Source organism: Macaca thibetana, chromosome 15 (genome assembly GCF_024542745.1).
Source record: "Macaca thibetana thibetana isolate TM-01 chromosome 15, ASM2454274v1, whole genome shotgun sequence".
Lineage (NCBI taxonomy): Eukaryota > Metazoa > Chordata > Mammalia > Primates > Cercopithecidae > Macaca > Macaca thibetana.
Window position 1 is genome coordinate 41061613 of NC_065592.1, and position 21499 is coordinate 41083111.

At 46.1% G+C, this 21499-nt stretch overlaps 1 long non-coding RNA gene across 1 annotated transcript; it reads left to right on the forward strand.

The window, feature by feature from the left end:
• The first annotated feature begins 1858 nt into the window (after window positions 1–1858).
• Window positions 1859–5494, forward strand: LOC126938117 (uncharacterized). The gene is made up of 2 exons (XR_007719949.1): window positions 1859–2214; window positions 5294–5494. It is a non-coding gene; the product is annotated as an uncharacterized LOC126938117 (long non-coding RNA).
• Window positions 5495–21499: the final 16005 nt, after the last annotated feature.

A 21499-nucleotide genomic window follows, 5' to 3' on the forward strand; every position in this document is an offset into this window, starting at 1 on the left:
GGGGCCTGACCTCCTGGCTGCTTCCCAGACGCACAGATTCCTCTGGCTCTGTGGGCCCAGCTCATCTGAGTAGTTCTGTGCCACTCCCAGCTGATGGCACAGAGGTGGGAGATGGCACCAAGAAGGTGGAAGGGGCCCCAGACACAAGATCTGCTGACCTCACGATTTCACACCCACTCTGCCTGGGCCACTAGCAATTGATGACACTTGCTATTGCCTGATTGGCACACATCTTCTCTTTCCTGCTTCACTGAGCCACTTCTCCCCATGCCTTGTTCAGGTAGTGCTATGTCCACCCCTGCTCCAAAGGTGGGCATGGAACTTAGGTCCCTCTAGTGCCCTTCTCCACAGTGGTACATCCAGAGATGGACCCTTGATCCAAGAGAATCTAGCAAAACTCAATCCCTGAACTTTCACTGAAAATATTGAGATCGCTAGCTGTAAGAATGATGGAAGCCTGGAGCTTCCTGGAGTCCCTTCATGGAGTAAGGAAGGCTTGCCTCAGAATGAAGCCAGCAGAAGGAAGCAGAGAGAGAGAGAGAGGGGAAAAAAAGCCCTAGGATAGATATTGTTGGGATCCTGGATCCAGCTGTGCCTGAAGTCCTTGACTTCTTAGTTCTGTGTGCCAATAAATTCCATTTTTGCTTAATACAGTTGGAGTTGAGTTTTTGTCAGTAGCCATCAAAAGAATGCAGCTTGGGAGGCCAGGCTTGATGGCTCACGCCTGTAATCTCAGCACTTTGGGAGGCCGAGACAGGTGGATCACCTGAGGTCAGAGTTTGAAACCAGCCTGACCAACATGTTGAAACCCTGTCTCTACTAAAATACAAAAAATTAACTGGGCGTGGTGGTGGGCACATATAATTTCAGCTACTAGGGACGTTGAGGCAGAAGAATCGCTTGAACCCAGGAGGTGGAGGTTGCAGTGAGTCGAGATCACGCCATTGCACTCCAGCCTGGGCAACAAGGTGAAACTCCGTCTCAAACAAACAAACAAACAAACAAAAAGGCAGCTTGGAATGTGTGCTCAGAGGTATCCAAGCTTGTCCACTCACACTTGTAATCCATACAGACCATGGATTCCCTAGATCTGGGAAACCTCACAACACAGTGGGAGTGGTGAACGGTAGAAAAGTTGAGATCATGAGTCACTGATGGGCATCCTGGCCTCCTTCGAAGAGCACTCCCGGGTCTAGAAGGCCTTTTTCTTTGATCCATACAACAGCCCTACAAGGCAGACAGGTCAGGGACTATAACTGATAGGCCAAAAGGGAAACTGAGGCTCAAATAAGGGAAATGGCTTGCTCAAAGTCATACTGGTAGTAAGCGGCAGCGCTGGGTGGAATTAACACTCATGAGCACCTGATTCTGTCTAGATAGCTCGCCTCTGTGCCACCAGAGCAGCCTGTACTCAGCTCAGGATGTGTCTACAGAGTAAAGAAAAGTCCTACACTGAGTTCACTTTGTTTTTGTTTTTTGTTTGTTTTGTTCTGAGACAGAGTCTCACTCTGTCATCCAGGCTGGAGTGCAGTGGCGTGACCTTGGCTCACTGCAGCCTCCACCTCCCTAGGAGTTCAAGTGATTCTCCTGCCTACGCCTCCCTAGGAGCTGGGATTACAGGCACCTACCACCACACCTGGCTAATTTTTGCATTTTTAGTAGAGACAGAGTTTCACCATGTTGGCCAGGCTGGTCTTGAACTCTGTGAGTTCAAGTGATCCACCCGCCTTGGCCTCCAAAAGTGCTGGGATTACAGGTATGAGCCACCACGTCCAGTCAGAGTTCAGTTTGACTGTGACCTCACAATATGGTTTGGTGGTTCTTTCCCCTTTCCCATTCATTACAACTTCCCTCCGAGCCACAAGGCCCTCCCTCCCAGCAGCAAAAGCAGTCAGAGTACAATGTTCCCTAGTCTGATCTGCTCTTACCTTCCTTCATTCATTCAATCATTCACTCAGCTGACCAGCAGACACTGGATGACCACCCCAGGGCCAGGCCTTGTGGCAAATGCTAGAGTAATGATCAGACACATCACACCCGCTTTCTAGAAGGCCTCCCTCACAAACCAGATCAACTGCTATGATAAAAGTAAGACAAGGAACAGTGTCGCAGAAGGCAGGAACAAACAACTACAGCAGAGTGGTCAGAGAAGGCTCCACAGAGTTGATTGCACTGGACATCAGAGATTGAGGAAGAATGTTCTTGGAAGACAAGGTAGGAAGATCATATCTTCCAGTGGAGGTGTGAGACAGTCTCGGCCATTCAGGGACGTGCAGGTGGAACAGGCATCTTCTTCCAGGGGGTGACAGGTGGCAGGAGGTGAGACCACAGTCTCAGTCAGAGGCCAGGTCAAGGAGGACCTACCAGTGGAGCTCGGGAGGTGATGGGGCACTGTGCCATGGTTAGGTTTGCTCTTAGAAAGGCCACGCTGCTGGGTGGGGAGAAGGAGAGATTGAAACCGCAAGTTTGAAGAGGAGGCCACCTGATGGTCACTGGCCATGGCTCAGGCAAAAGAGGACACAGGCCTGAACAGAGGCAATAGCAGTGGGGATGGTAGGGAGGGGACTGGCTAAAGGATTGAGAGCTTTTTGGTATCCCTTAGATGTGGGGAGTGAGTCGACAGGTGGGTCCCAGGTTTCTGGCTTAACTGGCTGAATCAGGGGTGTAGCCCTACAGTGAGATGGGTGTAACAGAACACTTTTGGTTGAAAATGTCTGAAAACCTAGTCAAACTGACCTTTAAAAAAAGGGAAGAGGAGTGCAGCGTTCATATAACTGAACAGTATGAGGGTCACATAATCAGCATATCCTCCCCCCATCTCCCGGCTCATGTACTTTGTGCTGACTCCATTCTTGACAGCTCTTCCCATATCTTTTCAACATGGCTGCCAGCACCTCTCTGAACTACATCCTTCCGGGTTTAAATCCAACAAAAACACACAAGAGCTTGTGTCCAAGCGTTCCCATGAATAGTCTGAGATTTGCCCTGATTGGACCAGCTTTGGTCACATGCTCACCTCCAGCCAATCGCTATGGCTGTGCTAATTGACTTAGACCTAATCCATGAGCTCCACCCCTTAAGCTTTGGTGGAGCCATAGAAACTGTAAGGACTAAGAGGCGAAGGAGTGGACCCCAAAGAAATACTCAGGCTCTTGCTAGGACAAAGGGAAAGAAATAGATGCCAGTGAGATAGACCAGATTTTTTTAGCTTTGTGGGCAGCATGAGAGAAAGAATAGTAGGTTAGGGGAGGACAAGATGATGAGTCCAGATTAGAAGGTGTTGTGTTTGCAGGCTGTATGGTGCAAGCAGAGGACATGGTCAGCAGGTAGTCAGTTAGGGAGACACCCATGCTGGAGAGGGATCTGGAATTGCCAGTGTGTAGGTGGTGAGTGAGAAGCTGAAGAAGGCAATAATGATGCAGACTTTGGAAGCCATTCTGGACTCCCTGCTTCAGGAACTGCAAGTCTGATCTAGTGAAAGTCTCTTGCTTTCTTTGCTCTTTAGGATTAGGCAGTGCAACAGCCCTTGTGATCCTGAAGTGAGCAATGCCCCAGCCTCCTCCTTTCAACACCAGCTCTCACTTCTTGTCTTAGATTGCTTTGCACCTTCCTCTCCCTTAGTTGATGTCAGGACTTGAATATATTTGATAGTGATTTGGACCACTGACGCTACAAATGAAAGAGATCGATGCTGGGCCCTGGGACCAGGACATGTGACACAGCCAGAGTCCCTCATGGCTCATGGGCATGTGCTGGGACTGACATATGCCCATCGGGATGTGTCTCGGGAGAGGCTAGCATCTCCCGAGAAGACGGAAGGACAAGCAACTCCAAATGGGGATGACATTGATGACTTTTCCACCTCTCCTGGTAACTTTCTCCCCATGCCCATCATGTCGTTGCACCTCTGACAGTACTGGGAGAGGTGCCAAAATGAGGGACAGTACTTGGGAGGACACCAAAATGGGGGAAAGTTTGTGAAATGTTGCAATGGGAGAAAGGAACTCAGTGGCCCATGTAAGTCTTGAATATGTTTGAGATGTGGCATTACCTGTCTTTATATCTTCACAAGGATAATAAGCATCTCCAGTGTTACTGTAAGCCAGTGTGATCCCTATCTTCATTATTTTTTGCCTGGAAACTCCTGGCCCATGACTATTGTAAAAAGTCCTGGCAAAGTGTGCCTAGCCGACATCCACTCTCCTCTTCTTCCTTACTATCAAAACCTTGCATTTGTTTAGGATGGCAATGTGCCAACTAGAAAAGCCACACTTGACTGGGCACAGTGGCTCATGCCTATAATCCCAGCACTTTAGGAGGCCAAGGTGGGCGAATCACGAGGTCAGGAGTTGAGACCAGCCTGGCCAAAGAGACTAGGCTGGCCAACGTGGTGAAACCCCATCTCTACTAAAAAATACAAAAATTAGCCTGGCAAGGTGGCGGGCACCTGTAATCCCAGCTACTCAGGAGGCTGAGGCAGGAGAATTGCTTGAACCTGGGAGGAGGAAGTTGCAGTGAGCTTAGATCCCACCACTGCACTCCAGCCTGGCCGACAGAGGGAGACTCTGACTCGAGAGAAAGAAAAGAAAGAAAGAAAGAGAGAAAGAGAGAAAGAGAGAAAGGGAGAAAGGGAGAAAGGGAGAAAGAGAGAAAGGGAGAAAGGGAGAAAGGAAAAAAGCCACATTTAATCTCCTTTGCAGCTAAGAGGCAACATACATGGAAAAAAAAAAAAAGAAAGAAAGAAAGAAAGGAAAAAAGCCACATTTAACCTCCTTTGCAGCTAAGAGGCAACATACATGGCTGGACAGTGAGATTGTGTTAATGTGGATTATTCCTCAGCAAATATGCATTCTTCTCCTCTCTCATTGTGAATAGAGTCTAATTACTTACCCACTGATGTTGAGCTTAGTAACATGACTTCCTTTGGAATGTTAGTGGAAGGAATAAGCAGAAACCTTTTATTTGCTTGCATAGTTTGGTTTCCTTCTTTTCATGATTCGTCATGAGAAGAACCCACCCAGGTAATCACTGCTTGCTCAGATCCCAGCAAGTTCTGGATCCCAGAACTAGTGCTGTTAGAGCCACGACCAGCCGATCCAAGTCTGGAGCACTGCTCAGATGAGCCCAGTCTGAATTTGGGAGTGGTTGTTACAGAGCATGACCCTGGTAATAACTGACTGATACAGAGATATATGTAGACATCACTGGTGGAGCCCCCAGGAAAGCTCTTTAACAGAAGACAGACTCAGCTGGCAGGTCTTTTGCCCTTTTCCCTTCTCCTCCTTGAATGCAGACAGGTTCAATGCTTGGAGGGGTGAGAGGGGGCAGCCATCTTATAACCACAGGTGACAGGAAGACACTAAACACGGCCGTGCGGAAAGACAGAAGGCGCCTCCATCCCTCAGCACCACAGAGACATCGTATCAGCCTAGAAATGCCTAAATCTGAACTTCCTCTTACCTAAGAAAAATAAAACCTCAATTTGATTCAGTCACTGTTTTACAGGTTTCTGCTACTTCTGATAGATGGCCAGGCACAGTGGCTTACCCTATAATCTCAGCACTTTGGGAGGCTGAGGCAGTCGGATTACCTTAGGTCAGGAGTTCGAGACCAGCCTGGACAACATGATGAAACCCCGTCTCTATCAAAAATACGAAAATCAGCTGGGCCTGGTGGCAGGAGCCTGTAATCCCAGCTACTCAGGAGACTGAGGCACAAGAATCACTTGAACCCGGGAGGTGGAGGTTGCAGTGAGGCGAGATCACATCACTGCATTCCAGCCTGAGTGACAGAGTGAGACTCTGTCTCAAAAAAAATAAAATAAAATAAAATAAATTCCTGATAGACACAGGTAACTAACTATTGGTATTAGAGCCACAACTGGCCAGGCACGGTGGCTCACACCTGTAATCCCAGCACTTTGGGAGCCCAAGGTGGGTGGATCACCTGAGGTCAGGTCAAGACCAGCCTGGCCAAAATGATGAACCCCGTCTCTACTCAAAATACAAAAAAAAAAAAAAAAAAAAAAAAAAAAGCCAGGTGTGGTGATAGGCACCTGTAATCTCAGCTACTCAGGAGGCTGAGGCAGGAGAATCACTTGAACCTAGGAGCTGGAAGTTGCAGTGAGCCAAGATCACCCCACTGCACTCCAGCCTGGGCGGCAAGAGCGAAACTCCATCTCAAAAAATAATAATAAAATAAAGCCACATCTGTGTTTGAGATTCCCCAGGAAGAGCATGAAGGGTCACAAGCAGGTCTCATGGAATCCTGGGGAATGTGGCTTAACAATGCTGGAGGAGAAGCCCACAGAAGTGATTGAGAAGCAGGGAGAGTGGATGGAGAACCCAGATGTGTGGTGGCCACAGGCCACAAGAGGAGAGAATCTCAACAAGAGACAGGGACAGACCAGGCCAAATGCAGCAGTGAGATTCAGGCACATGAGGAAGAAAACTTTTCAAAGGATTTAGCAAATGAGAGGTCCCTGACCTTGGCAGGAAAGGTTTAGTTCAGGGCTGGGGACAGAAGCCAAACCACACAGCCCTCTGCAGAATCCCAGCCCTCTGCAGCTCCCTCCATGGGGGATGGACGCTTGAGGAAGGATGATGCAACGGGAGGAAACCACTGCTTGGCCAGCTGCAGCCTTGTCCTCATTGCACAGACCATTTCTCCTCCTTGCCTCCAAGATGAAATCTAAACTCAACTTGGCATCCAGCCTTCGAAGATGTGGACCCAGCCAAGCTGTGGCCTCCCCTGCCCAGCCTCCCTTCTCCATATTGCAGGATCCCCACTCCCCCCATTCCTTGGACTGCCCCCACTCCCACCACCAACTATCTAGAGCCTACTCCACCTTCTGTGGTGGCACAAATGTCACCCCCTGTAATGAAAACAAGGTCACTCCTTTCTCTGGGCTCCTTGCACCTCTCTGTATCTGCCTTGAATTATATTGGCCAGATTCAAGTGGGATTTGCTCCCAGGGTGGGGACAGTGTCTGTGTTTTCTGTTCCCCACAGGGCAGAGCACACCGGTCTGGCATAAGTAGGAGCCAGTAGCCTTGTTGGGTGGCTATGATGTGCCCTGCAAGAGTTTCCCAGGCCAGGGAGACCAAGTGGGCATCTTCAGGGCCACGTCTGTCCCTTTCCACTCCTACAGACCTGGCTTTAGAGAGCTCAGGAAGGAAGCAGAACAATCAACAGAGACGAGTGAGGGCTTCTTCTTCCCCTCTCCTCTCTGGAGGCTTCCCAGAGGGCAGCTGCTTCCTTTCTCTCTTGTTTTAGAACAAGAAGACATGATTGTGACCAAATTTAGAAAACAACCAAAAATTCAAATACAACCCATATTTTAAAATCCATTTCAACAGCTCCACCCCACTAAAAGGAATGTCACTTTTGAGCAATGTGGGTGAGGAATCAGCAGCAGAAGTAGTAGCAAGGTGGGCTGTGGTGTCATGGGTTTGGGGTCTGAAGGCTAGGGAGGGAAGAGGTCTTCCCGCCAAGGACAGACAAACCCACCTCACCAGCAAATGGGAGAGATGATGAGGGAGAGTAGAGCCAGGCATGAGAGCAGACGGGCCCACATTCAAGGAAGCATCTTCTTGGCTTCTTGTTTCTGCCAATTGCTGGAGAGGACGGATGCTTCTGGAAGCCACCTCAGAGACCAACCACAGCGGATGGGCCCTCCTTAGCACAGAGCTACTTTTAGCCCATTGTTCTACTGTGGGGAACAGAGGGAAACCCAGGGAACCAAACAAACAGTGTCGCCTGCCTTCTGTAATAATAGTAACCAGGTAGGGGGTGTGGACTCTGTGCCAGGTGCTATAGCTAGGAGGCTTTTAAAAATATTGTTTCCAGGAATTCTACATGAGTCATGCTGCCTCAGAGATTTTTATAAGGGGAAAAAAGGTCTTTATGAACCAGAATGGAAGAGATTGATTTATCAGGAACAAATGTAAAAGTTTGCTTTGCAAGCATGGCATTCAAGGGGCAGTTTTGATAAGGTGTCAGGAATGCTGCTGTGTCCTCTGGCCACCATAATAAGAGATAAAGAGTCCAGAATAAAGGAGGCTGTCATCTCACTGAATTTGGTTCCCGTCAGCCTAAATGGGACCCATTCTCTTCGAGTCTCAGTTTCGTTTAAAACTTGGAGCTAGAAAATGCCTCCTTCATGAGGTTATTGTGGAGAGTAAACAAGGAATGTATGAGAATTAGTTAGCACTGTACCTCACAAGTAGTGCACACTTAGTAAATGGTAATAATCAGAAGTGCTGTTATAAACCTTGGCATTTAAATGGAGTTCAGGTTTTCTCCCAGAGGTAGGAAGAATCTGGGGACAGATGTTGACTTCATGCAACTGAATTTTTGTTAGGAAAGAGAGTAATTCTGTGTATTTCCAAGCAACAGAACTATGCTCACCGGGCAAAAGTTATTATCCAGCCAATTTCAGTCAAATAAAAGGAAGTATGATCACAAAAAAAGACTGGAAGGACGTAATTCCAAATGGTGCTGTCTTTGGGTGGTGAGAACTTAAGTGGTTTCTTTATATTCTTGTGTAGTTTCCAAATTTTCAGCAGTAATCTTATATTTTTAAATAATTTGAGAAAAATAAAGTGTTAAAGAAAAAGAAGAATTTCACACACATCAGGAATGCTGTTATAGGAATGGGAAACCAAGCTGGATTTGAGATTCTACCAAATGTGAATCTAGTTTCCCAGCATCAGAAAACTGAAATCCGTTCCCAACAGAGGCAATGCAGCTGGAGAGGATCCTGCTCTCATCTCTTGGGCCACCCCCACTTGCACCCTCAGAGGACAGACAGCAGACACCTGACAAAGGACCAACTACTCCAATAGAAGGTGTCGCCAAGGGCCTTGGAAGCCTGTGAAGTAGGGAGGAAGTTTTTCACCCCAGCATTAGGGCAAGGATTCCCTCTAGGCAACACAAAAGGACAGTTTCAATCCAAGAAAGCTGATTAGATAGATAGATAGATAGATAGATAGATAGATAGATAGATAGATAGACAGATAGATAGACAGATAGATAGATAGAGTCCTGGCCTCATTCTTCAAGGTATGGCCAATCTCACCAACAGAGTGAGATTGGCTTTTAATTAAGAAAACAGCCTTGAGTTGGTTTCTAAAAGGCAGACTCTTGGAGTAAGAAGCAGGGGCAGGTGATGGGACAGACGTTGGAACCGGCAGCAGAAGACATGGGTTCTGGTCCCAACCTTGGCTACCCTGGCTGTGTGATACTGAATCAGCCCCTTTGCTCTCTAGGCCTCTGGCTTCCCCATCCGTAGTGTCTGGAGGTTGGACGGAATGAATTCTAAGCTGTTATCCAGCTCAAAGTCAGCCACTTGATGCCATAGGCCCTTGCCACACTTTCTCCCGAGACTCCAAGTATCCACGGTCCAATGGACCTAAGAAGCCTTTCAGCCCTATTGTTCTATTCCTGCTTTTAATGAAGCCACATCTGGAGTGTATCTCCTCTGAGCTCTGTTTTGTACAGTTCCTCACAGCTGGGTCCCCATAAATCAATTTGTTCTGCAGACAAGTTCCCAGAATTGTCCAGAATCTTACCCAGAAAAGGCAGTTTGATTTCCCTTCAGCTTCTGGTTGCAAAGGTTGTGCACAGAGCCCAGTCCACATCAGGACAAGCTCTCTCAGTCTTTCAGATCCTACTGCCCACAGGGTTCTGCAGAGTGGCCTAGGTTCATCCTCCCTTCTCCAGGCACAAAGTATGAACTAGCCTCTGGGGCCTCCGCCTGTCCCCTCTGAGGGAGCCGTGCCCTCAACTCCACAGTGAAAAGATTGGGCTAAAATGAACCCTAAACATCCCTGCAGCTCTTGGATTCAGAGTTCTCCCAGGGAGATGGACTAATTGTGAGAGAAGTGTTGAAAAGTTGATATTCCTGCAGATGGAGAATGAAGGAGAATTGGGAACGTCCAAGGACTTCTTTGTTCTACCACAGGCAGCAAACAGCACAGAACTCAGGGCTTCTGTGAAGAGCAACAGTTCCCAGACCCTCTGCTGGCTGAGGCTGATCTGGTTCCCAGGACACTTCTGGGATTGAGCAACCCAGGATCTTTGTCTGGTCAGCATCTGCTCTCCCTCAGGAAGTGGTCCCTGAGCTCCAATTCTGGCTGGTGCCCCAGGCTCCCAGCTTGGCCCCCTTCATCTCCTTCAATCCTCACCACCCCCGCAGAGGTACTAGCACTGCCCCTATAATACAGAAGAGGAAATCGTGGCTCAGAGTGGGTAAGTAACTGCTCAAAGTCCATGTGACCAAGCAGAATTTATACCCAGGTTTCTCCTACTGCAAATCCTGGCCTGTTTTCAATCGATCACGCCAAACAAAGGCAAACTGAGGTCCCTAATTGTTTCCCTACTAATAAGAGTTTACACTCAGACTCCATTTGGGGAAATTTTTAAATATAATTTTTATCAAAGGAATACAAGTATTTAGCTTAAGAAGCTTGGCTGGGCGCGGTGGCTCAAGCCTGTAATCCCAGCACTTTGGGAGGCCGAGACGGGTGGATCAAGAGGTCAGGAGATCGAGACCATCCTGGCGAACACAGTGAAACCCCGTCTCTACTAAAATTACAAAAAAAAAACTAGCCGGGCGAGGTGGTGGGCGCCTGTGGTCCCAGCTACTTGGGAGGCTGAGGCAGGAGAATGGCGTGAACCCGGGAGGCGGAGCTTGCAGTGAGCTGAGATCCGGCCACTGCACTCCAGCCTAGGCAACAGAGAGAGACTCCGTCTCAAAAAAAAAAAAAAAAAAAAAAAAAAAAAAAAAAGAAGCCTAATCATTCTCAAGGTTTATAATAAAATCAGCAGTTCCCCATCCCACCTCTGCCCACCCCCAGATCTGGCTCCCAAGAGAGACTCTATTCTCAACTCCTCCAGCTATTTCTTCCTGTGTTTGCCTTCGTAGTTTTGTTTGTTTGTTTTGAGACAGAGTCTCGCTCTGTCACCCAGGCTGGAGTGCAGTGGTGCGATCTTGGCTCACTGCAACCTCCGCCTCCTGGGTTCAAGCAATTCTCCTGCCTCAGCCTCCCAAGTAGCTGGGATTACAGGCATCTACCACCACGCCTGGCTGATTTTTGTATTTTTAGTAGAGACAGGGTATCGCCATGTTGACCAGGCTGGTCTCGAACTCCTGACCTCAGGTAATTCACCCGCCTCAGAATCCCAAAGTGCTGGGATTACAGCTGTGAGCCAACTCGCCCGGCCACTTTTCAATTTTAGATGATTATTCTTGACTTCCTATTATGGAAAATGAAGGTTTGGGGTCTCACACCATTTTTGTTTCTCTCTCTCTCTCTCTCTGTCTCACACACAGACACACACACACACACACACACACATGCACGCAGCCACTCCTCACCCCACAGCCTGCCAATGTTTTACTACCCTCACAGCATCTGGGGTCAGCCTGAGCTGGCCTGGACCTCTCTGCAAGGATACAGAAGAGAGTCTTGATTTTTGGTTACATGCAGCAGATATCGTCCAAACCTCTGTCTTCACTCACTCCCAGAATCCCAGTGAAAACCACACCCCACAATAAAGAAACTAGGGCTGCTTAGCCTGGAGCAGAGTAGATGCAAGGCCATATCCTCGCTCTCCTTGACCTTCTGAGGGTGTCCTGGAGCAGAGAGAGCAAACACGCTGGGTGGCTTCAGAGGGATCCCAGAGCAATAAGGGAAGTTGCAGGGAAAGTGATTCCCGCTTCGTCAGGAAGCCACCCAAGAACAGAACGAGGTGGCTGTCGAGTAAGTGGCAGTGGACAAGCTAGGGTTGGCTGACCGTGTATTGGAAACGTGGAGGAGGGATTTCTGCATTCGGAAAGAGTTGAGCACGTGACTTCTAAAGTCCCTTCTAGGTCTATAACCCGGTAATTTGCTTGTTAAAATAACCATTGGTGGCCAGGCGTGCTGGCTCATGCCTGTAATCCCAGCACTTTGGGAGGCTGAGGCAGGCAGATCACCTGAGGTCAGGAGTTCAAGACCAGCCTGGCCAACGTGTTGAAACCATGTCTGTACTAAAAATGCAAAAATTAGCTGGGCTTGGTGGTGGGTGCTTGTAATCCCAGCTAGCTGGGAGGCTGAGGCAGGAGAATTGCTTGAACCCAGGAGATGGAAGTTGCAATGAGCCGAGATAGTGCCACTGCACTCCAGCCTGGGCAAAAGAGTGAGACTCCATCTCAAAAATAAACAAATAAATAAATGAAAAATAACCATTGGCAATTAGAATCCAGTGGTGCTTTGCAATCATGCTTGAGTTAATAACTCGAGCCACCCAATAGACACACCCATTCTGGCAATTTCTTTATAGGATGCTGAAATAACTGTCTTAAGAGTCTCATGAGCAATCTGTTCCACTGACCCTTACCTCATAAAAGAAAGGATTCGAGATGATTCACAGAGGAATCATGAAATGGCGATTGAGACAGAACTCTCTATCCCCTGGGTATTAAGCACATTGGAGATGGATAAGGGCTGGATGGAGCAATCACAGTCGATTTGGCCACTGCCTGTGGACCTCTGACTGAGCAGCAGGAGCGTCAAAGAGGGAAACTGAAGAAATACCTCCCACCTCCCTCCCGTTTAAAAGAGTAAGAGGGCAGAGTGTGACATCGCAAGGATGAAATTCCACCTGGACAGCTGCATGTGGAGGAGCATGTTTGGTCCACACGCAACTCTGAACTTGGAGCCCTGTCCCTAGCTCTTCTCCCTGACTTGACACTTTTGAAAGAAATGTGCTTGCCCAGAGATATAAATCAGCTATAAACTCCTGCACTCTCCAAGCGGGACAGACTCTCATTAACTGTCAGGTTGTAACTGGCAGTGTTGTGTAAATGGATTAAGAGTGATCAGGGAATACGAACTGCCTGACTTGGGCAGGCCCTCTCCTCCCCTCCCAGAGAGAGGAATACAGAGCTGTTTGAGCTCTGGAGCAAGACTAAGTGCAAATCCCAGCCCTGCCACTTATTATCTGTGCAACCTTAGACCAGTTCCTTAGCCTCTCTGAGTCTCAGTGTCCTTACCTTTTAAAGCAGGGGTAGTGGGTGGGAGGTGGAAGTTTTTTAATTTTGAGAATTAAAATAGCTCATTTATATGAAATGCTTAGAAAAGTGCCAAACACATGGTATTATTATTATTATTATTATTATTACCAGCAGCTGCAAACAGAAGGTAGCAACCTTCAGCTAACTGACTTCATAAGATCAAACAAAGTATTTGTTTAAAAAAAAAAAAAAAAACCTTGAAAGTTGTGTATAAGTGTGAGAAATTTGGTGTGCAGTGTATTAAACCTCACAAACATTAGGAGACTGTAAGAGGCCAGTATTTCCAACTTCACTAATTAAATAAATATCGTGGCTATGATACACCAAGCTGTGTGGCAAAGTCTCTAGAACTTTTTGTCAAGATAGGAAATGAATTTGACTTTAAGATGTAATATAATGTAATACAGCAAAGCCAATTGTTGAAGACACAATTTTTAAAAAGAGGGAGAGAGTACCACTGTAACACTTTAAGAAAAGTGACACACCCACTTCGAACACATTTAGAACACTGACTACCAGGCAGAGTGATGGGAATCGGTCCCTGACTTGCTGCATGGTATCCGGCAAACCCCTCCCCTCCCTGGCTTCAGTTCCCCATCAGCTACATCTGGCACTACATGGTCTCTGGGAGCCTTCCGAGCCTGCCATCCCGGGATCTCTGACTTGGAGGATTTTTAGACCAATAGACTTGGTCGCCAGGAAAGCACTGTCATGTTTCCTGAGCCGACAACACCATCTAGTGTGTGTGTGCAAGGAAAACACGACTGCCTGGCCAACCGGGTGCTTGCTCCTCGCTGTCTCATTCTCACGTTAATATCTTGCTACCCAAAATATGGTCCACAGACCAGCAGCAATTGCATCACATAAGAGCTTAGGGGACATGCGGAATCTCAGACCCCATCCTAGACCTACTGAACCTGAGTTTTTGTTTTTAATTTTGAGATGGAGTCTCTCTCCCAGGCTGGCGTACAATGGCTCGAACTAGGCTCACTGCAACCTCTGCCTCCTGGGTTCAAGTGATTGTCCTGCCTCAGCCTCCTGCATAGCTTGGAATTACAGGCATGTGCCACCACACCTGGCTAATTTTGTATTTTTAGTAGAGACTGGGTTTCACTGTGTTGGTGAGGCTGGTCTCGAACTCCTGACCTCAAGTGATCCATCCACCTTGGTCTCCCAAACTGCTGGGATTACAGACGTGAGCCACCACACCTGGCCTGAATCTGCCTTTTAACAAGATGCCGGGGGATTCCCACCATGCACATGAAAGTGTGAAAAGCACTGTCTTAATAGGACGAGAAAAGGGAAGTAGGTTAGTGAAGGAAATTTAAGTTGAACAGATATTCAACCTATAAAGAAATCCAGAACTGGCCCCTAGAAATAAAATAAATCCTTTCCAACAGACATCCTGTCACATGACAAAGATTCCATTTCTTGGGAGTTTTTGGAAGTTTTCAAAACAGAATCTTCTTGAATGGTGAGTATCTGATGACAGCGATGGTTGTTCCTGAGCCCAAGTTTCCAATGCACCTGCATTGCCTACATTGCTATTTACGTAATAATCCCACCAATGAGTCTCCGTTTCCAGGAATTCAGCATGAACTCGGCCACTCTGAGCTCCTAGCGGCCACACTCAGGTCGAAGTCACGTGGCCCTGTGACAACATGGCAGCTCACTTCTTCAAAGCCAGCAGCAGACACTCTCAACAGGTGGACTCTAGGAGCTGAGGTTCTCAGTCCTACAACCACAGGGAATGAATTTTGCCAAAAAACAGTGAGCTTGGAAGAAGACACCAAGGCTCAGATGAGACAGCAGTCCCAGCCGACACCCTGATTTCAGACTGCAAGATCCAAAGCTGAGACCGCAAGTTGAGCCAAGCAAGCCCCGATTTCTGACCTACGGGAACTGTGAGATAATAAATGGGTATTTTCAGCTGCTGCATAGCAATAGAAAACTAATACAGATTTCAGTGCCTGGAAGTGAGACATTGCTGTAACAAATACCTAAAATGAAGAAGGCTGGAGGGATTTTGAGGAGCATGATAAAGCCTGCATCTCCTTGTGGAAATGTGGATGGTTGCTTTGGGAGGCCGAGGCAGGAGGATTGCTGGAAGACAGGAGTTCAAGACCAGCCTGGGCAACGAAGTGAGACTCTGTCTCCACAAAAAATAATTTTTAAAAATTAGCCGGGCCTGGTGGTGCGTGCCTGTACTCCCATGTACTTGGGAAGCTGAGGCAGGAGGATCACTTGAGCCCAGAATTTGAGGCTGCAGTGAGTTAAATTGCACCACTGCACTCCAACCTGGGCGAAAGACTGATGTTCAGGATGTGGCAATAAGAGGAAGGAAGTGAGGAACATGTTATTGCAAACTGGAGGAAGGGGATCTTTGCTGGATAGTGGCAGGAAGCTTAGCAAAATTGTCTCCTGCAATGCTCAACATCACTAATTATCAGGGAAATGCAAATCAAAACCACGATGAGCTATCATCTCACCCAGTTAGTATGGCTATTATCAAAATGACAAAGAAATTAACAAACGCTGGCAAGGATGCAGAGAAAGAGGAATGCTTATACACTGTTGGTGGGAATGCAAAGTAGTACAACCATTATGGAAAACATCACGGAGGTGCCTCAAAAGTCTAAAAATGGAATTACTACATGATCCAGCAATCCCACTGCTGGGTACATATCAAAAAAAAAAAAAAAGGAAATCAGAATATCGAAGAAATACCTGCATTCCCACATTTATTGTAGCACTATTTACAATAGCCAAAATATGGAATCAACCTAAGTATTCATCACTAGATGAATGTATAAAGAAAATGTGGTTTATATATACAATGGAATACTATTCAGCAATAAGAAAGAAGGAAATCCTGTCATTTGCAGCAACATGGAGGTCATTATGTTAAGTTAAATAAGCCAGGCAAAGAAAGGCAAATATCACATGTTCTCACACATAGGTGGGATCTAAAAACGTGGGGCCAGTCACAGTGGCTCATGCCTGTAATCCTTGCACTTTGGGAGGCTGAGGCGGGTGGATCACCTGAGGTCAAGACTTTGAGACCAGCTTGGTCAACATGGTGAAACCCCATCTCTACTAAAAATACAAAAATTAGCCAGGCATGTTGGCAGGCACCTGTAATCCCAGCTACTTGGGAAGCTGAGGCAGGAGAATCACTTGAACTCAGGAGGCAGAGGTTGTAGTGAGCCGGGATCAGGCCACTGCACTCCAGTTTGGGCGACAGACGGAGACTCTGTCTCAAAAAACAAACAAACATACACCACTGGATGCAGTGGCCCACGCCTGTAACCAGCACTGTGGGAGGCCAAAGCGGGAGAATCACCTGAGGTCAGGAGTGCAAGACTAGCCTGACCAACGTGATGAAACCCTGTCTTTACTTAAAATACAAAAATTAGCTGGGCATGGTGGTGGGCACCTGTAATCTCAGCTACTCGGGAGGCTGAGGCAGGAGAATCTCTTGAACCTGGGAGGCAGAGGTTGCAGTGAGCTGAGATCGAGCCATTGCACTACAGCCTGGGAGACAGAGTGAGACTCTGTCTCAAAAAATGATGATAATAAATAAAATAAATAAAAAATTAAAAAATGGATCTCACGGAGGTAGAGACTAGAGTGAGGATTACCGGAAGCTGAGAAGAATAGGGGGATGGAGAGTGAAGTGAAGGTGGCTAAGGGGTAAAAAAATACAGTTAAATGTAAGGAACAGTTTCTAGTATTCAATAGTAGAGCAAGGAACTTATAGTTAACAATCATTTATTGTGTATTTAAAAATAGCTAGAAAAGAAGACTTGTACTGTTCCCAACATAAAGAAAAGATAAATGTTTGAGGTGATGGAGATATGCTAATTACTCTGATTTGACCATTACACATTGTATACAGTTATCAAAATATCACACCTAACCCGCAAATATGTACAACTATTACATATCAATGAAAATAAATATTTTTAAAAATTTAAAAATTGTCTCCTGAAGTTATGTGGAAAGCAGAACTTATAAAAGATGAACCATCTATTTATTATTAATTTTAAGTACAGTGTGTGGAAGTAAGGGATGAGCCTTGTTGTGCAGCAAAAGATTTTCATCCAATATTGCCAATGCTGCTTGGTTTCTCCTTGATGCTTAGAGTAAAATGTGAGTGAAGCGAAAGAGAGAGACAGAGACAGAGGAAAACCATGGCACAAAAATGAACTAGGACTGAACTGTTTAGAAAAAACTCCACCTCTCCAAGTGTCAAAAGGTGCTAAAAGTCAATGGCTGTGGAAAATGTGACATAGAGAAGAGGCTGAGTGTGTGGCTGTACAGCCTTTGGCTAGAACCTCAGAGTAAAAGATCAAAAGGTCAGAGTACTCAGTCCCACAAAGGGCTCTTTCAAGAGATGAAGGGTATGTGCATCTCACAGATCTTCTCAACTCAATCAGGGACAGCTAGGGAGCTCAAGGCCATTATTCCTTGGACATCTTAGCAGGAGGCCAACATAGAAAAGGAATTAGCTTGGAAAGATCTGTGGATTTGGCTTCTGTCTAGTGGAATGAAAAGCACTGAAATCCATGTAAGACCCACAGAGTTCTTGAGAAAATTATCCAAGAAATGTTGCCAGCTTGGGCTAAAAAACTCAGGAAGCAGGCTGATAAAACTACTCAACTGTAAATATGTGCTATCTCTTATAAAAAAGGAAGAATGATGAGAGGGTGGAACCACGCCCAGAGGAAGGAGCTAAGAGCCCCTGAGATTATTCCTAGGTCTTGCAAGCTAATCAAAAAGAGTCAAATATTTGCCTGGCTGGATTTCCAAACCATGATAGACTCAACAGACTCACGATGACTTTTGACTTTGTATTCCCCACTTTTTGACCCAGAAAGTCTACAACTGTAATCCTGTGCCTGTCCCACCACTGTATATTGAGAGTGCTGGGGCAGATAACTCAAGTTTCCCAGGACCACATATGGGGAGGAATTGTGCCCCAGTGGCTGTACCTATTGGCTAACACCCAGAAGCCCATCTGTACCTGGACTTGATTTAGATTTTGAACTTTAAGCCAATGATATTTAGATTAAGATGATGACATTTTAGACTTTGAGCTCATGCTGTAATGAGACTCTAGGGAATCTTGAGAGGGTATAAATGTATGTTGCATGTGGAAGGGATGTCAATTGTTGGGGGCCAGAGGGTGGGTTGTGGTAGGCAAGAATTCTAAGAGGACCCTGATGTACATACCCCACATAATCCACTTCTCCTTGAGTATGAACAGGATCTGTGAATATGATGGGATAGTACTCCAGTGATGCAATTATGTGGATGTAATTAAGATCCCTAATCAGTTGACTTCTGTGTAAACCGAAGGGAAATTATTGTGAGTGGGCCTAACTTAATCAAGTGGCCCCTCAAAAGAGATAAGAATCAGTAACAAACACTCTCCTACTAGCCTTGAAAGAGCAAACTCTCATGTTGTGGAGAGGGCCTCATGGCAGGGAATGGGAAATGGTCTTTTAGAGCTGAGGTTCTCCATCCTGTCACCCCAACAAACTGATTTCTGCCAACACCCAGTGAGCCTGGAAAAGGACCCTGAATCCAAGATAAGATTACAGCCCTAGATGACACCTTGACTGCTGAGACTCTAAGCAGAGAATCCAACTAAGCCATGGCCAGACTTTGGACCTACAGACACTACGAGATAATATATTTGTTTTAATCTGCAAAGTTACAGAGGCTTCAAATGGGCCATTACAAATATAGTCAAATAATTAAAGAAAACTATATTCAAACAATTAAAGGAAAATGTACCAACAATGAGTCAATATATAGGGAATCTCAACAGAAAAACAAATACTATAATAAAGAACCAAATGGATATTAAGTTGAAAACTACAATAACTGAAATAAAAAGATGATGAGACAGGCTCAACAGCAGGTTTGAGATGGCAGAAGAAATAAGTTAACTTAAAGATAGATAAAGACTGGTTCCAGTGGTTCACGCCTGTAATTCCAGCACTTTGGAATGCAGAGGTGGGAGGATCACTTGAGGCCAGGAACTTAGCAAGACCCTTAAAAAAATACAAAAAAATAGCTGGGAGTGGTGGTCTGTGCCTGTAATTCCAGCTACTTGGGGGGCTGAGGCAGGAAAATTGCTTGAGCCCAGGAGTTCAAGGCTGCAGTGAGCTATGATTGAACCACTGCACTCTAGTCTGGGTGATAGAGTAAGACTTTGACTATAAAAACAAACAAAACCAGCAGAAGTCCAATTTGAAGAACAGAGAAAGGCATAGAAAAAAAAAAAAGAAATAATGGCTAAAACCTTCCCAAATTAATGAAAAACATTAAATTATATTCCAAAAGGTTCAACAAACCCCAAGGATGAAAAACACAAGCAGACCACACCTAGACACATCATAATCAAGCTGCTGAAATATAGACAAAGAGAAAATCTTGGAAGGCAGCAAGAGAAACATGAATCATCACACAGAGGTAACAATATCAACAGACACCTTCCCATTCAAAACAGGGGAGATCCTACAACAGTCCAATCACACATTCCAGGGTTGAAAGGGGAAAAAAAAAAGAACCTGTCAACTAGAGTTCTAGATCCAACTAAACTATTTCAATAATGGAAGGCAGAATAAAAATATTCCCAGATAAACAAAAACTGAATTTGTTGCAAACTGACCTCTCCTAGATAAACTACTAAAGTTCTTATGCTGAAAGAAAATGGCACCAAATGGTTACTCAGATTCACAGGAAGTAATGTAGAACATGGGAAATGGTACATATGTCTGTAAATACAACAGACTCTGTGTGTGTGTGCGCGCGCATATAAATATAATCTTTTACTGTTGAAAGTGGTAATTATACCCTTCTATTATTGAGTATATAACATATATAGTATACATGTCCGTAATAGCACAGAGGAGGGGCTAGGAAGTAGAGCTGCACTGGTGTAAATTTGCCAAATTTTACTGGAATTAACTCCATGCTAAACTGATGAAAATTGTGATGAATTCAGGAAGCACACTGGAATCCCTAAGGCAACCGCTAAAAAAGTAACTAAGAAATATAGCTAAGAAATCAACAGAGGACATATTTATCCTCATTATACAGATAAGAAAATGAGTCTGTAGTGAATTCTTATAATTTTATGTTGCCTCAGCATCCGTTTTGAATATAAATTGGGCTTTTTCATGCCAGAAGCAGGACTTAGTCACCCTTGAGACACAATTTCCAGTTCTCCACCTCCTCCCAGTTCCTCAATGTGGTTGATCCAGATATCTGCTTATGCAACTGCCTTCTTGTGACAACCTCCCTAGGGGACAGCTAGATACAACCTACTTGAGTTGCCCACCGATCCCTACACTTCACATGACCTGTGTAGATATGCACAGCAACTATTCCCAGTCGCCTCTGACCTCCCAGAACTCCTGCCTGCTTGTTCTAAACCCATCAATTAAAACTCCCCTTGGGAAACCTGCTTGGTTTCCCTGGATCCCAATAAAGGCTTTGGCCCTGGCTGGGCAAGGTGGCTCATGCCAGTAATCCCAGCACTTCGGGAGGCCAAGGCGGATGGAGCACCTGAAGTCAGGAGCTCGAGACGAACCTGACCAGCATGGTGAAACACCTTCTTTACTAAATACAAAAAATTAGCCAGGCGTGGTGGTGCCTGCCTGTAATCCCAGATACTTGGGAGGCTGAGGCAGGAGAATCGCTTGAACCCAGGAGGCAGAGATTGCAGTGAGCTGAGATTGTGCCACTGCACTCCAGCCTGGGCAATAAAAAGGCTTTGGCCCAAAGGTCCCTCTCTCTTGCTCCCCACATGCTGGCTGAATGCATATTCTGAACAGCTTTCACCCTGCTATTGGCCCTGTGAAGTCTCCTTCCATGGCCTCTCTAATCTGTAATATGCTCTTCTGTTAGTTCATGTGGGTTTTTTTTTTGTTTTGTTTTGGTTTTTTGTTTGTTTCTTTGAGACAGAGTTTTGCTTGTCACCCAGGCTGGAGTGCAATGGCGCGATCTTGGCTCACTGCAACCTTCACTTCCCAGATTCAAGTGATTCTCCTGCCTCACCCTCCTCAGTAGCTGGGATTACGGGCGGCCACCACCACACCCAGCTAATTTTTGTATTTTTAGTAGAGATGGGGTTTCACCGTGTCGGTCAGGCTGGTGTTGAACTCCTGATGTCAGGTGATCCACTCGCTCGGCCTCCCAAAGTGCTGAGATTACAGGTGTGAGCCACCATGCCTGGCCTTATTTCCTGTGTTTTGCTGAGTTGCTCTTCTGTGTCTCACCTGACCAACACACCCAAACCTACCTTCTTTCCCCATCAGGGCTCTCCTAGAGAGGGGCTGTCTTGGTAGGAATAAACTGGGCACAGGTCAGACAAGAGCCACAAGGGCATCTTCTAGTATAAACAAGTTTTCTGTGAGAGGAACAC